General features: G+C 43.9%; 1 protein-coding gene and 1 long non-coding RNA gene across 4 annotated transcripts in view; one reads left to right on the top strand and one right to left on the bottom strand.

Annotated features, from left to right (window-relative positions):
* The window catches only part of LOC128101355 (uncharacterized), a 41,748-nt gene that overhangs the window by 2,887 nt on the left and 21,102 nt on the right, over positions 1-17,759 (top strand). The window lies entirely within an intron of this gene.
* Mobp (myelin associated oligodendrocyte basic protein) overlaps positions 1-17,759 on the bottom strand; it is a 35,495-nt gene that overhangs the window by 16,476 nt on the left and 1,260 nt on the right. For all 3 annotated transcript variants that reach the window (XR_008215068.1, XM_052724386.1, XM_052724396.1), the window contains exon 2: positions 13,531-13,611. The gene's annotated coding sequence lies outside the window, so the exon portion shown is untranslated. The remainder of the gene's footprint in view (positions 1-13,530; positions 13,612-17,759) is intronic.

Below are 17,759 nucleotides of genomic sequence, written 5' to 3'. Positions count from 1 at the left end.
CAATTGTCTAGTGTCCTAGTTAGCTTTAACTGTCAACTTGACACAGACTGGAGTCCCTAAGAAGGGAGATTCAATGAATGGACTGCCCAGATCAGATTGCCTGTGGCATGCTGTGGAGATTGTGTTGATTGATCATTGCTACAGGAAACCACTGTGGGCGGCACCATTCCATAGGCAGGTGGTCCTGGGCTGTACAAGAAAACTAGCCAAGCATAAGCCTGGGAGGAAGCCATCAACTAGCATTCCTCCATAGTTTCTGCTTCAAGTTCCCACCTGAGCTCCTGCCACAACTTCCTTCAATGACAGACTATGACTCGGCATCTGAAATAAACCTTTACTTCCTTAAGCTGCCCTTGGTCAGAGTGTTTTATCACAGCAAGAGAAAAAAAGTCATACACGTGGTAAAGATTTTGTTTAATGCGCACCAACTATAACCTAACAATCCTGGGTGTAGTAGTTATCTTGGATCATGGCTCTATCTTGCAGAGACAGTGAATCCAACTCAACATGCCTGTTCCCAGCTCCAAGAAATAGGATTATTTCCAGCCTTTGGGCCTCACCACATAGCTTCTGCCTGTCCCCTTCCCATCCAACAACTACACAGCTCACTCCTTGCCTGCACGAGACCCTGCTCAAAGGGAAGGCTCCTTTCAGAGTCTTTACAGAACTGTAAAGACAAGAGTTTTCCAAAATAAACTCATGGATGCTGTGCCCTTCTTACTAAAACCACCAAAGATCTTGCATGAAGAGTTTCCGTCTGACCCAATGGAGCAGATGAGAAACTCTGGTGATGCAGTTAGCATTCGGCACTCACAAGGAGCAAACCCCAAGGAATCATGGAGAAGAGTCTAAAATCCAAAATCCCAGAATGGAGAAGGGGGAGGGAGGGAGGACAGAGTCCCCCCCCCAAGAATCAGTGGCTGCTGGAGGGTAGCATGGAGTGACATCGAGTATGTCGCCCACACTTAAAGGCAGGCCTCGTGCTCAGGAGCAGCAGCCAACATAAATCAGACTCCATGTTTTTGGTGGCAGCGGAGAAGAGTTGGGAAAGGGGAAAGAATATATCAAAATACATGGTATAAACTTCTCAAAAATAAATAAAAAATTAAAAATGGAGTAAATTATGTTTTAAAGTCCTAAAAGAGTAACAACTATTTTTTACACCATGTATGGGAATGCATTCCTGAGAGTCAGAATTTAAAATAATCTGACACACTGTAATGTCAACACTTGGGATGAGGCAGCATGGGGATCATAAACTCAAGGTCATCCTTGGCTACACAGTGAGTTCCAGGCCAGCTCAGGCCACATGAGACTCATTTACATATTTTACAACATATTTTGTATTATATATCACAACATACTACAACAAATACCATAAATTTACAACAATTTAACTAATTAAAATAAAGAACATAAAATAGTGTGGCAATGGCCTAAAGCTAGACAAATGGAACAGTAGGGTAGAAAACTAGAACTCCAAAGTAGATCCACATATACAGGAAAACTTGGTGTGTGGCAAAGATGTCCTAAATCAACATCAGAAGGAGGGGATTCTTTTTTTTTTTCTTCCAGTTTTTCAAGACAGGGTTTCTCTGTATATTCCTGAGTGTCCTGGATCTTGCTCTGTAGACCAGGCTGGCCTCGAACTTACAGAGATCCACCTGGCTCTGCCTCCCGAGGGCTGGGATTAAAGGCGTGCACCACCACCCGGTGAAGGAGGGGATTCTTTGTGAAGAAAGCTAACATAATTGGTACAAGTTGATACGATTAAAGGAATCAAAATTAAAACTACTCCACATCAGGGACTAGAGAGATGGCTCAGAGGTTAAGAGCACTGGCTGCTCTTCCAAAGGTCCTGAGTTCAATTCCCAGCAACCAAATGGTGGCTTCACAACCATCTGTAATGAGATCTGGTGCCCTCTTCTGACCTGCAGGGACATATGCAGGCAGAGCACTGTATACATAATAAATAAATAAATCTTTAAAAAAAAAAAACAAAACAGCTACTCCACATCAAAAGACCCAATATCCACAGTCAAGAGAAGCAACATCAGAACAATACAACACATATAATATACAAATAATTTCTTTTTTTCATTTTTCGTGGGTATTTTGCCTGCATGTATATATGTGCACCATGTGCATGCCCAGTACCCACAGAGACAAGAAGAGAGCATCTGATTCCCTGAAACTGGAGTTGTGGAGGGTTGTGACCCACAATGTAGGTGCTGGGAGTCCAATGGGAAGCCCCCAGTGGGTCAGCCAGTGTTCTTCATTATTGAACCGTCTTTCCAGCCCCCAAAGTCTCAAATTTTTGCCAGTCTGAGAGGTGAAGTATTTTGCAACACAGGCTGGATAAAGTAAATTAAAATTCAGAATGGTTTAAATTTGAAAACCCTGTAAGTATAACTTACTGTATCAACAAATGAGAGGAATGATATCGGCAGTGGTATATTAAGGAAGCATCCACTAGGGGGAACTGGGTGATGGCTCAGTAGGACCTGAGGACCTGAGTTCAATCCCCAGAGCCTACTGTGTGTATCTGTAATCCCAACAGTCCTACAGCAAAATGGGAGATGGAGACAGGAGAGTCCCTGGAGGGTCATGGGCCAGCTAGCCTGGACAGCAGAGAACAGGAAAAAGACCCTGTCTCAAACAGGGTGGAAGGTGAGGACCAACACCTGAGGTTGTCCTCTAACCCCACAGTGCCCATATTCACACATATTAACACACACACACACACACACACACACACACACACACACACACACACACACACCATATATACACAAATTAACTATTAACAAATAAATTAAAAAGAGATTGCTCAGTGAAACTCAGTGTCCACTCCTGACTAATCTCTCAGTATAGTAAGAATAGAATGTGACGTCTTAACAGCTTGGCATCCTAGTCAGACACCTGAAGAAGGACACCACTGACCACCACTGTCAACCAATGTTGTGTTTGAAATCCTAGTCAGTACATTTTTAATTTAAAAATTGTGCTGGGGAGTTAGGTCAGTCAGTAAAATGCCCACCACGCACACATAAAGACCTGAATTAATCCCCTAGAGCCCGCATTTTAAAAGTACAAAATAAAAAGAGAGCCAAGCGTAGCGATGTGTCTATAATCCCAGCAGTGGGAAGGCAGAAACCAAAGGATCTCTAGCGCTTGCTGGCCAGTCACTCCAGCCTAATCGGGGAGTTCCAAGTAACTGTGAAAGACCCTGTCACAAACAACAGTGTGAACACTGTCCTGAGGAATGAGACTCAAGGTTGGCCTCTGGTCTCCACATGCACCCACATGAACATGCACATATACATACACATACCAAAAGTATTCTGGTGCTATCAAACTCTACAAGCCATTAGAGAGAGGGAGAGAGAGAGACAGACAGGGAAGGTTCAACGAGACTCCTGACACAGGGACTGCAGGGACGGCTCAGTGGTTAAGAGCATGACTGCCCTTCCCAAGACCCAGGCTTGATTCCCAGTACCCACATGGCAGCTCACAACCATCTCTGTGGTAATTCCAGCTCCATGGAATCTGGTGGCCTCTTCTGACCTCTGCAGGTAGCAGGCATAAACATGGTGCCCAAGACATACATGCAGACAAATGCCCATACACATAAAAATAATAAATAAATAAATTGAAAGTATGCTTCAAAAAATCCTTGATATAGGTCAATATACAAGAATCGAAACATTGGCAATATATTATATCACATAATACATAATATATAAAATAAAAGATGCTATTCACACTGACCATAAGACGACTGGACATCTACAGATAGAAATATATCAGACAAAGGAATCAAAACCTTTCCTTAAGAAATGTACACAATCAGGGATGGAGAGATGGCCCAGCAATTAAAGACACCTGCTTCTCTTACAAAGGATGTGGGTTCAATTCCTAGCACCCACAGCTTACAACCTGCATATACACAGGTACTCATACAAACACATAAAATAAATTAAACATTTTAAACTAAAAAATTTTGAAGGCTTAAAAGGAAATTATTTAATACCATAATATGCTTACTATCACCAGGTAAATCTACATGGTTAATATAATTCTGATCAATATCAGATTTGCATGTAACTGACAAGGCCATCCCATAGTTCTGAAAGCATGAAGATCCAAGGATAATTGAGATAGTTTTGAATAAGAAACCTATGCCATACCAAATATCAACACTCACTATGAACTACACTAACCACATATTAGTTTGGAAAAGGACATAGATCAATGAAACAGGACTGAGATTCAGAGGCAGTTCCACATATGTATAGTGGCATGATTTATAACAGAGAGATTGTTTAAAATGATCAGTGGGCAGTTTGGTGGTTAATTTTAGCTATCAATTTAATTCAATCTAGAAACACCTGGGAAGAGAGTCTCAATGAGGGATTTTCTAGATCTTGTTGAGCATTTGAGCATGTCTGTGGGGATTATCTTGATTATGTTAATTAATGTGGAAAGACCCACCTACTGTGGGCAGCACACTCCCTAGGCAGGAGATCATGGTCTGTATAAGAAAGGAAAAAGTGTCTGGCAGTGGTGGCACACACCTTTAATCCCAGACTCAAGAGGCAGAAGCAGGCGGATCTCTCTGAGTCGGAAGCTAGCCTAGTCTACATGGTAAGTTCCAGGACAGCCAGAGCTATATATAGAGTGAGAACCTATCTCCAAAATAAGAAAGAAAGGAAAGGAAAGGAAAGGAAAGGAATGAAGGAAGGAAGGAAGGAAGGAAGGAAGGAAGGAAGGAAGGAAGGAAGGAAGGAAAAAAGAAAGAAAATGGAAAAGGTACTAAAACAAGCACTGGAGGGCCTGGAGAGGTAGCCCAGTGGTCAGCTTTGGCTCTTAAATGTCAGTAACTTCAATTCCCGGGGAATCAGATGCCCTTTCTGGCCTCTTTGGGCATCAGCCATGCATATGATGCACAGACATACATGCAGTCAAAACATCGATAGAATTAAATAAATATATAAATAAACATAAAAGTAAACAAGTCAATGAAAATAAATAAGATGCGAGCAAGTGTTAAGCCCAGCACTCAGATGGCAGAAGCAGGCTGATCCCTGAGTTCAAAGCCACTCTGGTCTACATAGTGTATGGTGTGTGGAGAAGCTGTGCATCTTCGTGGCCATGGCAACCCTGGTCACAGACTTCCAGCCTGCATAAAGATGGAAAACGTAAGCCAGGAACAAATTTGTTCTTAAAATTTTAATAAAGCCAGGCGGTTGGTGGTGCACGACTTTAATTCCAGCACTCGGGAGGTAGAGGCAGGTGGATCTCCATGAGTTCGAGGCCAGCCTGGTCTGCAGAGTGAGATCCAGGACAGGCTCCAAAACTACGCAGAGAAACCCTGTCTCAAAACATAACAAAAAACATTTTATTTGAAAATAATTTTATTTTATTTTATGTGTATGGGTGGTTTGCCTACATGTATAGCTCTGCACCATGTGTGTGCCTGGTGCCCAGAACCATGCCAGCTTAACTGTCATTTCTTTGTGTGGTGGTATTTTACTTGTACTGAAATGTGATTTTAATTGTATGTTAATAAATAAAGTTGCCTGGAGGTCAGAGCTATTAGAGCCATAGCAAGTGCGTGGCGGCAGTGGCACACGCCTTTAAGGACCTGGAGGGCGGTACATACAGGCAGTGACGAGGCAGTCACATGTTTGGGTTTACAACCAATGAGAAGGCAGAACAGCTAGAGTATATAAAGACATACACACAGCAAGTCGGTCCCTTTCAGAGAGCTCTCTTGGCTGAAGAGGACCCCTGAATCAGGAAGGGTGAGGCTCTTAGCTCTGACCTCTTGGCTTTCTTCTCTGAATCGGCTCTGTGTTTCTTATTTAATAAGACCGTTGGTTACATCTACATCTTTGTCTTGCTATTTGGTTCATATTTTGTCCCTCTTGAGGCAGGGTCTTGCTGTATAACCCACGGTGGCCTCAACCCCGTGGTCCTGCTGTGTCTTCCTCCCAAGTGCTGGGGTTACAGGTGTGCATTGCCATGTCTGGTGTAGTCTAATTTGAATGCCATACATCGGTAGTGACTGATCAGATGAACAGCACCGAGCCACGCAATGCAATGTTTTGTGGCTGGGAATAAAAGTAAGATGGGTCTACGTGGAATAATAAAAAGCATTCTGAGCCGGGCGGTGGTGGCCCACGCCTTTAATCCCAGCACTCGGGAGGCAGAGGCAGGTGGATCTTTGTGAGTTCGAGGCCAGCCTGGTCTACAGAGCGAGATCCAGGAAAGGCGCAAAGCTACAGAGAGAAACCCTGTCTCGAAAAACCAAAAAAAAAAAAAAAAAAAAAAAAAAAAAAGCATTCTGAAACCAAAAAAAAAAAAAAAAAAGAAAGAAAATGGAAAAGCAGACCTGAATTAATCAATGCTCTGTGCTCTCGACTGAGTATGATGTGACCAAATGTCTCAGACAAAGACCCTGGAGAGGTGACAGCAAACAGGTGGTGTGGAGCACGAGCCGGGCACTGCTGAGTGCTTTAACTTTCTTTGCCCTCATGATATCACCGTCACTCTACTTTGCAAATGGGAGATACAGAGAAGTCACCTGAAGGCAGAGAATTGGGGAAAGTGTTGCCAGGACCCCAACCAAGGTGGACTAGAGTGGATTCTAAACTCTGAGACGATATTCGTTCTAACACAGGAAACAAGAAGAGTAGGAAGAGAAATGGCGGGAGAAGGAAGAAGACAGATCAGACAGACTGCTTCATGGAACAAAAAATAAATTCACTCTGTGGTGCTGTCACCCACTAAGGGAGACAGGCACCCTCAATAATGACCCCCACATCAACACACCTTCAAAGCAATCTTCATTCATTTTCAGCCAAAATTGATGGTACATGGTGCATGCAAATCATGCCCAGCAGTACTCCTGTTTATCCCTTTAATCTTTATTTTATTTTTTTTCCAGAGCTGAGGACTGAACCCAGGGTCTTGCACTTCCTAGGCAAGTGCTTTACCACTGAGCTAAATCCCCAACCCCTCCCCCCCCTTTAATCTTTAAACATGTGCTCCATGGCCTTAACCTGAGCATCCTTAAGAGGGCACTCCTTAACTGAGCATGCTCAGGAATGAACTCCTTAGCCCATGATGCTCATGAATGTGCTCCTTAACTGAGCATGCCCAGCAGTGGGCCCTCCCTGTATGGATCTGTAGACTCCCTGAATAAAATCCCAGGCTTCCTTTGTTCAAGGACAACATGGCTTTGGACATGACTCCAGAGCTCTCTTTGCCTGTGGCTGGTAAGAAATCTTCCTCTGTTCTTTCATGCCTCGCTTGGGCTTATTATGGCATTGCATTCACCGAGATATGAACGAACCCATTGCCTTTAGTCATGTAATGACTTAAAGCTACAAGGTCAGAGGTGTGCACGTCAGGGTGCATGTGAAGGTCAGAGGACAATTTACCAGACTTGATTCTCTACCTCCAGCTTCCATGTGTCCCAGGGATCACACTCAGGCTGCCGCGCGTAGCAGCAAGTGCCTGCACCTGTTAACCCACCTTCCTGGACCAGTTGGTAGTTATCTACAGATATGCTTGACTCTGTAGTACTCAGAGAAAAAGAATTAACACAAGGAAATATCAGCTCACTTCCATCCCGATGGGCCCACAGAAAAGGAAAAAGTGGCATCAGCAGAGGAGAGGAGAGGGCAGCCGATGAGAGGTGCTGGGGAGGGGCACAGGGCAGTGCACTGACTGCTATAGACACTTAGACCAGTGATCCTTGGGTTGTCAAAGAGCCCCTGACTCCTTGTAAGGAAGGAATGTATGCACATGCTGGTATACATCCAGTGTCTCCACTGTGAAAACAATGATCACGGGGCAGAATAAATCCTCCAGCTCCCTTAGAGAACATTAGCAGCATCTCACACCCACTAATCTTCTCTTGGGCCAGAGGCTAATGCTTCCCTCTGAGTGTAGATTTACACTGTAAATACAGCAGCTTCTGTGTTCATCAATCCACAGCAACCAAAAGAGAAAAGAGAAGGAAGCCAACACTGGCCGGAAGGTTATGAATTCATGCCCTCCAGGGATGTTATTTTTTTCCATGTGTCCCCTTGATGATGAGTGTGTTGCACGTTAATACAATGAAAACTGAACAGCTGGTCATTGGAGACAAACCAGCACCAGGTAATGGACAATGATAAAAGCATTTATTTTGAATTAGGAGCCTTTCTGCAGACAGCCACAAGATGCCAAAATCCAACAGGGATTTGGCGACTATGAAAAACACAACTGAATAAAAGGGTTCCAGTTATCCTGGAGGCAGTCGCCCATTGGGAACACAAACAAAACCATGTCAAATGTCTTGTTGTATTGCTTTGTTTTAGGCAACAAAGACAACCTCCTATAACTTCACCTCCCAAGGATCTAGTGCCCTCTTCTGGCCTCTGCGGGCAGTATGTGCATGCACACACTTTTTTTTTTTTTTTTTTTTTTTTTTTTTTTTTTTTTTTGGTTTTTCGAGATAGGGTTTCTCTGTGTAGCTTTGCACCTTTCCTGGAACTCACTTCGTAGTCCAGGCTGGCCTCGAACTCACAGAGATCCGCCTGGCTCTGCCTCCCGAGTGCTGGGATTAAAGGCGTGCGCCACCACCGCCCGGCGCACACACTTTTTAATGAAATGAGGAAGGATAATGGAGCCAAATGAAGTTCTCATCCACTCACGTCCATTTGTCCAGTGAAATGGGAAGCCAGGGTGCTGTGGATGATTGACTGATAAATAAAACACTGATTGGCCAGCAGCCAGGCAGGAAGTATAGGCGGGACTAGCAGAGAGGAGAATTGGAAGAACAGGAAGGCAGAGTGGGAGGAGACATGTAAAGGAAGCAGCATGTAAAGGCAGCAGGTAAAGCCACGGAACACATGGCAACATATAGATTAACAGAAATGGGTTAATTTAAGATAGAAGAACTAGATAACAAGAAGCCTGCCATGGCCATACAGTTAGTAAACAATAGGAGTCTCTGTGTGTTTACTCAGTTGGGTCTGAGCGGCTGTGGGACTGGTGGGTGAGAGAGATTTGTCCTGACCATGGGCCAGGCAGGACTGGAGAAAACTTCAGCTACAAATGGCGCCCAACAGGTTGGCAAAAGTTTCCACCTAAAACCTGAAAAAAAGATTCTAAAACGGAGCTAAAAACAGTTTCCTAGTTGTCTCTCTCAAGTTAGCAGCAGCCTACAGGTTTGAGCTACTATGGCGGGTTCTGGCATGTGCATTTGACCAGCAATATGGCAGGAATGAACCATCTACAAGCAGCACATTACGCCGCATGGTGGATTTAGTCTTTGCTAGTACAAAACAAAAATAAAAAATTTAAAAAAAGAGGTTTCTGGGCTACATGCTGCTTTGATAGAAGCATAGAACCACTGTTTCTAAGAGTTGATGGCTCCCAAAGCTGGCGGTAAACGTACCACTGCCATGTTGGGAAGCTGAGGTGGGTGGAGCCACCAGCCAAAGCTGCTATTTTAGCCCTAGTAATGCTTCAGTTTAAAACATTAGATTCACAATAAGACAGATTCAGATGCAACAAGATTTTAAATGCTTTACAATGTGTGTAAAAATGTACGTAGGCTTGAAAGAGAGAAAAAGGAATATATACAGTGATATAAAGAAATAGTTTTTAAAAATAAAGTATTTAAAGAGACAGAAAAGGTAGTATAAAAAATAAGCCGTGTAAAAATGGATATTATACAGAGAATCTGGATTGTGTTGTCTTTGGGATTTTTAACTGCAGAAAAACATTTGATCATAAAAGCTGTTGAGTAAAGCCAATATGTATATTTTAAAGGTACCTTGACTTCAAAATTTGGATGTAAGGATATGTTGCTTTGGAAAGGAGCCTCTACTTTTGTTTCCACAGAAAGCAAGAGGCTATGGATTTGTTCCAGATTAAGATACATCAGGTTTGAGCAGCCAAGACCCCTTAAAAGGTCTCCGATGACACCATGGCCCAGATGATCCAACATCCAGAACGGTTTCAAGGCAACTGGCTCAGACGATACACCCTCACGGACTACTCCATAATCCTAAAATCTTCTTTGTATCCCCATAAGATACAGTGCCCCGCCTCCAGCAGGAAGTAGTAAGAGAAGCTACGCCCAAATTCCCAAATATACCAAGCTGGCTTTGGAGATGGAATTGGCTCACTCCTTCTCTAAACCCAAACATATTACTAAAAAAAAAAAAAAGGTTAAGATATTCTTTTGTCCTATATCAGAAGAGACCTTTGGTGTGGGACAGAGAAAAACCAATATTTTTATTTAAATCAGGTTGATTATAAATGCAATCTCTTTCTAAAGAAGAAAAGGGGATATGATATAGATATGATAGGATGAAAGGGTAGATTATTGAATCTACTTTTAAAGAGCAACTTGTTTAAAATGTTTTACATTGCTATGGATTTTAGTTTATTGATACAAGTTTAAACTTAATTTTGTTATACTGTATATATATTCCTGTTCTCCTTTGAGGTATTATGTTTATGTAACTCATTTAGATTGTAATGGATAATTAAGAAATACAGATTAATAATTAGTCTTCTTTTTTTTTTTTTTTTTTTTTTTTTTTTGGTTTTTCGAGACAGGGTTTCTCTGTGTAGCTTTGCGCCTTTCCTGGAACTCACTTGGTAGTCCAGGCTGGCCTCGAACTCACAGAGATCCACCTGGCTCTGCCTCCCGAGTGCTGGGATTAAAGGCGTGCGCCACCACCGCCCGGCTCAATAATTAGTCTTCTATGGTAGTCAAACTTATAGTCATGTTGTTTTCTAGGTATACATAGATATAATTCAATTAGGTAGGTAATCTTCAAACACTTCAAAGACCTACAGATTATGGCATTTAAAATGTTTTAAAAATTTAGACTTTCTGGACAGTGAGACATGTCTGCTCCTGGCAGCACTGATTTACTTCAGAGAGGAAGATGGGCATCAAAGACATTCTATATGGAGTTTATCTTCACCTTGGCAAAAATAGCCATTTGGGCAAGAAACTGTTCTTGTCTGGACTGCTTGATTGACTAGACATGCAGGATCCATGGGAAGGTGACCACTGAACTTTGCTTGGCAGAATGGTCCTTCAGGTTCCTGCTTCACAGAGGAAACTGCCAGACATTCTACAGGACACAGAGAAGTGACTGAGAGACTCTAGGCCTGTGGACTGAAGACAGATGCCTCAACTTTTCAAAAGAACTTTGGATAACTGTCCAGGCTGCCAGCTGTCTCTGTCTACTCTGCAAGACTCCCAAAAGTTGCTTGCATCCTTCTCCCTTTTCTCAGAAAATAGTATATCCTTCTGAGGTCTTTGATGTAGTTGAAGACTAGATAGTTATAATTTCCTCAGTTATGATAAAAGATAAGTTAGATATAAAACCTTGGACTCACAAATATAGTATAGGATATCTTCTTTAATATTGTAACTGTAATTCTTGCTTGATAATTGTTTTGTTATATGTAATTTTACTATGTTAAAGTTAAAACCTTCCTTTTTGAAAAAAAAAAAAGAAAAAGAAGTGCTGTGGATGATTGATTGATAAATAAAATACTGATTGGCCAGCAGCCAGGCAGAAGTATAGGTGGGACTATCAGAGAGGAGAATTGAGAGAACAGGAAGACAGAGTGGGAGGAGACACCAACCTGCCATCCAGGAAGCAGCATGTAAAGGCAGCAGGTAAAGCCACGGAACACATGGCAACATATAGATTAACAGAAATGGGTTAATTTAAGATAGAAGAACTAGATAACAAGAAGCCTGCCACGACCATACAGTTAGTAAGCAATATGAGTCTCTGTGTGTTTACTTGGTTGGGTCTGAGTGTCTGTGGGACTGGTGGGTGAGAGAGATTTGTCCTGACCATGGGCCAGGCAGGACTGGAGAAAACTCCAGCTACACCAGGGTATCAGCTGAGAACAAGAAAGGGAAAGATTTGAGGATAAAGAGGGCAAAGGAAATCTTGCAGCAATGTGGACAGCAGTCCATCAGCAGCTTTCCAGGTCTGGAGGAAACCCAGACCACAAGCCTGAAGTGTTCCCAACCTGCTCAACTGCGCTTGCACTCAACTGTTCTCAGTAGCAGGATGTATACATGAGGGGACACTTCTGTCTGAGCTGAGATTTGCCAATGAATTTGCAAGACTGCAATGATGGAATTTAGAATCTGTCAAATGACAATAACAACAAAAACAAGCTAGAAAAGAGGGATTGATGGACAGATGTATGGACTCACAGACAGACAGAGAGTGAGTACCATGTAGACTAGAAACGCCTGAGAAAGAATGACAGTGATGGATACTTAGAAGAACAAATTGCAAGGAAGGAAGACTGCGAGTGAGCCGGCTGCTTGCCCAGTTGTTGATGTGGTACGGTACAGACTAGGTCCACAGCGCGGAACGGACGGATGAGACGGGATGATAATACCCTGGAGTGTGGTACGGTACTGACTAGGTCCACAGCGCAGAACGGACGGATGAGACAGGATGATAATACCCTGGAGTGTGGTACGGTACTGACTAGGTCCACAGCGCGGAACGGACGGATGAGACGGGGTGATAATACACTGGAGTGTGGTACGGTACTGACTAGGTCCACAGCGCGGAACGGACGGATGAGACGGGGTGATAATACACTGGAGTGTGGTACGGTACTGACTAGGTCCACAGCGCGGAACGGACGGATGAGACGGGGTGATAATACACTGGAGTGTTGAATCCTTGCATGGAGTTGGAGCAGAAAGAGAGAGGGAAATTCTATTTAAAAACCATCAGTAGAGAAAGGGTGAGTGGGAAGCCAGCTGCAGACCCCCGGGAACAGAGCACAAGCTTGAATGCTGGTTTAACGGCAGAGGGAAGGAGCTGTAAAGGAAAGGATGATACTGACCTCATTCTCAAAGCTAGAGGGATGTGAAGGACAAAATAGCCCCCATTGGAGAGACGAGGAAACTTCCTTCCAACAAGACTGGGAAGACCCAGCTCAGACAAAGACACAGAGGGAGCCCCTGAGTAAGTTCGAGGGTCTGAGAGAGAACACTCTTTCTCCATTGAACGGTATTGTGTGTGGTACAGGGGAGTGTAAGTGGATAAATAAATGGTGGCTTGGTCCCACTTTCTCTAACACAGAGAATTTGTTTTCATATTTCTGTTCTCTGGACCTAGAATACCAGAAGAGAACTGACAAGCTATAAAAAGTGTTTAAGCTGCTGGGCATGAGGGCTCACACCTTTAATCCCAGCACCTGGACAGAGGCAGGTGGATTTCTGTGAGTTTGAGGCCAGTCTGGTCTACATATGGAGTTCCAGGCCAGCAAGGACTTTATAGTGAGACCTCATCTCAAGAGAAAGGAAGGGAAGAAGGGAGGGAGGGAAGGACGGAGGGAAGAATAAGAGAGAGTGTGCCTATGGACGGTGCCTTTACTCAGTCTCTTGCTGATTTTACATTCTTCTGTGACATTCTGAATACCTGCAGTCATTTATGTGACAATTTAGATGCAAACCCATACCTGTTTTTTCATCCGCACACATCCGGCGGCCAGGACTCTGTTCCCAGCTTGTCTTTATTCTCATTTGGTTCGTCGTTGCCCCTAGGAATGAAGTGGTAGCACACACTGGTCAGTTAGCATGCTAGACTTGGCTGCAATTCAGTCAAGTGTGTTTCACGTGGAGGCTTGCTCTCCCAGTTCTAAGGTGGAGTTCACATAGAGGCTTGCTCTCCGAGTCCTAAGATGGAGTGTGATGGATCTGGACACTGTCTGAAAGTCTGGGGATGGAGGAAGGACATTGTGTACCATCTTATCACTATGGAGAAAAAAATGACACCCATCCGTTAAGTAAAAAGCCTTAAGTCAGGACTGGGAAGACAGCTCAGTTGATAAGGCAGCTGTTGTGCAGGCGTGAGGGCCTGGTGTAGCCAGAGGCCTCTTCATCAGGGAAGAACTTCCTGGGACTGTTAGGACGTCCCTTTTTACACCTTTCCAGGTGTCTTTTCTCCTCCACATTTAATATCATTCCCGTGCGGTTCTTTGAATGTTATCACTAAAATGTGAAGCCTGAGCTCGGCACACACTTGGATCTCCAGGTGCTAGCTCAGTGTTGGCCACGGGGACTTCCAACAAATATTTGTTAATTGAATGGGTGAATGAGTAGAAAATAAAATGTGCCACAAGCTTTAAAAAAAATAAAAATAAAAACCAACAGGAAGAATGCCTGAATGTAGACTTCCAGTTAATTCAGAATTCTTTAAATTATCTGTTCACATTTTTTTTTAATTATTTTGTGTGTGGCCACATGCATACCATAGCCCCAGAATTCTTTAACTTCCTCTTGATGACATCAAGTTTTAATACTAAGTTAACTACACATTGGTGACTGGTTAGCATCAGTTAATCAATAGTATTTGGTGGTGCCAAGACTATTCCAGGTGTGACTACTGGGAACCTGGATGCCAATGAAAAGCTCCATGTGGTAGCAGGTAAACTGAGGTATAAAGGAAAACCACTTCTGCATATCCTCAGCATTGGGAAGGCACTGTGGTTCTGGAGTTCCCAACTCACTCAAAATCTATGATTTAGTGGGTTATTCACTTGTGAGACTGTCATTGCCTTATGGAAGGACTAAGTCATTGTGAAGAAACATGGATTATAAGGGGAAGTGATGTCTGTTTTTTCAGTGAACTTGGACCCCCAGGAAGATTTAAAATGTAGATCAATAACAACAACAACAACAATAATGATGATGATGATGATAATAACAATAATAACGACAATATAAATATAGGCTCTGACACCTGGTTTTCATTTGTCCCTCAGGAAGCTAGTGCCTCCCTTGAGGCCCCAAGGTGCAGATGCTCCTGGGAACTACGAATAACAAATCTTTCTGTCAACCCTTGGCTTCCTCCTATCAGAATAGTGACAAAATCTAGGTTAGTTTTTAAGCAGGCTGGTTCTGTGGTCACTCTGTGCATAGATGCTGCGGAATTATTATTGGATGCTTTAAGGATCACAGGAAAAGCAGGAGTCAGGGTAAGCTGCACAGCCAGCAGAAGGAGTCACTTTCAGAGCCCAGCTGATGTGGTCTAAGCCAAGGGACCTGGCCCAGCCAACTTCTACGTTGTGAGAAGCAGACTAACTCTCAACCATGAGACTTTCCTGGCCTCCCAGACTTTGCATATCCTGGTCTACAATTCTTTTGACTGAGAAAAATGGGACTTTGTGTCTCCTTTCCACACCAAGATGGCTCATCATGGGAATGTTTAATTCATTATAAAACACTCTATTGACGGTTGTAGAAATAGCTCAGCAACTGAGAGCACTGTCTGCTCCAGCTGAGGTGTGGGGTTGGTCTCCAGCAACCACATTGTCATTCACAATCATCCTTACTCCAGATCCAGGGACTCAAGATCCTCTCCTGACCTCCATGGGCATCAGGCACACACATGGCACGCATACATACATGCAGGCAAAACACCCATACACATGAAATCAAAACACAAAATAAAAGCCTTTTGCCAAGCCACGTGGTAACTTCTATGGCCTTAACACAGCAATCAGGATACCTAAAGCTGTTACCAGAGCGGGACCCTGGCAGCACAAACAAGGTGGCCTTCTGTCCTCACAGACAGTTAAAGAGACTGGTTAGTGAAAAGCTGGAAAGGATTTATTCATTGTGGCCAGGTGTGATCACAGAGTGGTGTGGTCAGTGTGATCACAGAGTGGTGTGGTCAGTGTGATCACAGGGTGGTGTGGTCAGTGTGATCACAGGGTGGTGTGGTCAGGTGTGATCACAGAGTGGTGTGGCCAGGTGTGATCACAGAGTGGTGTGGCCAGGTGTGATCACAGAGTGGCGTGGTCAGTGTGATCACAGGGTGGTGTGGTCAGTGTGATCACAGAGTGGTGTGGCCAGGTGTGATCACAGAGTGGTGTGGTCAGTGTGATCACAGGGTGGTGTGGTCAGGTGTGATCACAGAGTGGTGTGGCCAGGTGTGATCACAGGGTGGTGTGGCCAGGTGTGATCACAGAGTGGTGTGGCCAGGTGTGATCACAGGGTGGTGTGGCCAGGTGTGATCACAGAGTGGTGTGGCCAGGTGTGATCACAGGGTGGTGTGGTCAGTGTGATCACATGGTGGCCTCTTTCTGTTCTCTCACCTGGGAGATGTGTGTATATTCTGCCTCACAGGTTTTGAGAGTAAGACGACCTAACTGACCTTAGAAACATCTTGAGGTTTTAATTCCCACCAAGGAAGAAGTCTATGCTGGGAGTAGGTGTTGGAACACACAGAGATGCTTGGTCTCAAACCCACTAAACTCAAGGACATACAACTGTGGCATTCATTTATATCAAAGGGCAATTCAGCTGCAAACATTTATGAGTTTCTTATAATTTCCATGTATGGAGATCTTAGGTATTCCCTTAAAATCCTAGTCACTCTTCAATGGAGCTTGGATTAAAAGTCTACATAATCAGTAGATACAATCACCCTAGTCCAGTCCCAGCCCAGCAGAATTCTAGATCATCAGGAGCAGGTGCCATTCCCAGATCCCCTGCCTCCTAAGCCCTCTCTACCCTGATCCTCAGTTGTTTTAACTGAGAAAAAAGAGGGGTCTAACACCTTCATTTAAAACCCCTGAATGATTTATCATAGGAATACATAATCTGTCTGTCTATCTGTCTGTTTGGAGGCAGGATCTTTAGCTCAGCCTGGTCTCCAGTTCTCTGTATATCTGAGGATGACCTTGATCATAAGTATGTGTCACCGCAACTATACAGTTCATCCAGTGTCAGTGATTGAACCTGGGGCTCTGTGCATGCTTGACAGGCACTAACTGAGCTACATTCCCAGCCCCATAAACCTTTAAGCATAAAACTCATCAAACTACAGGTGACTCTTTAGATACAGCAGTCACGGTCCCTAATGCCATGCTTTCCCAGTGAGGGTGAGATCTGTGTTGAGTGGAAGTGCTGGAGCCATGGGAGAAAGTGTCTTGACTGGTCAGGAGCCTGGTCATAGCATCAGCCAATATAACTCTATCAAAAACTGCTTCCTCTCAGCTTCATTCAGACCACTCAAGGACATTTGACAACAGCTTCAAAGCTGCCAATGTCTTAACTGGGGGGATGGCTCAGTGGGTAACGTAGTTGCTATGCAGGACCTGAGTTCAGATCCCCAGCACCTACATAACAACCCATCATGGGCACTGAACATTTTTAACCTCAGCACTGGAGTGGAGACAGGCACATCGCTGGAGCTTCCAGCAAACCCATCTAGGTCAACTAACAAGGCTCAATGAGGGACCCCGCCTCAAAAACTAAGGTGGAAAGTGATAGAGGAGATCACATGGCATTGGCTTCTAACCTCTACACATTCACACATGAGTCTAGGCATTCATTCATAATACACACACACACACACACACACACACACACACACACACATTACCACTACCACCAACAATAAACAAGACTGTCAGAGAATGGCTGTCCTAGGCACATTCGCAGGTTAAAGGAATCTGAAGAGACGAGACAACCAAAAGCAATATGTGAGCCTGGACAGGCTGCTAAAGGCATCAGTGAGCTGGGGGGTGGGGGGGGGGGGGTGAGGGGTGGGGCTCTAGATTATACAGCAGATTAGTATGCTCCCTGTTGACATTCATGATGTGTGCACTTCATCTCAATGGCTGGGGGAGGGGTAAGGCGCAGGTGTTTGCACATACAGAAAGAGTAATCAGGCAAACGT

Source organism: Peromyscus californicus, unplaced genomic scaffold (assembly GCF_007827085.1).
Source record: "Peromyscus californicus insignis strain IS unplaced genomic scaffold, ASM782708v3 Scaffold_11__1_contigs__length_118956290, whole genome shotgun sequence".
Lineage (NCBI taxonomy): Eukaryota > Metazoa > Chordata > Mammalia > Rodentia > Cricetidae > Peromyscus > Peromyscus californicus.
Note: the sequence above shows the minus strand (reverse complement) of the source record. Positions and strands in the feature narration are given on the sequence as shown.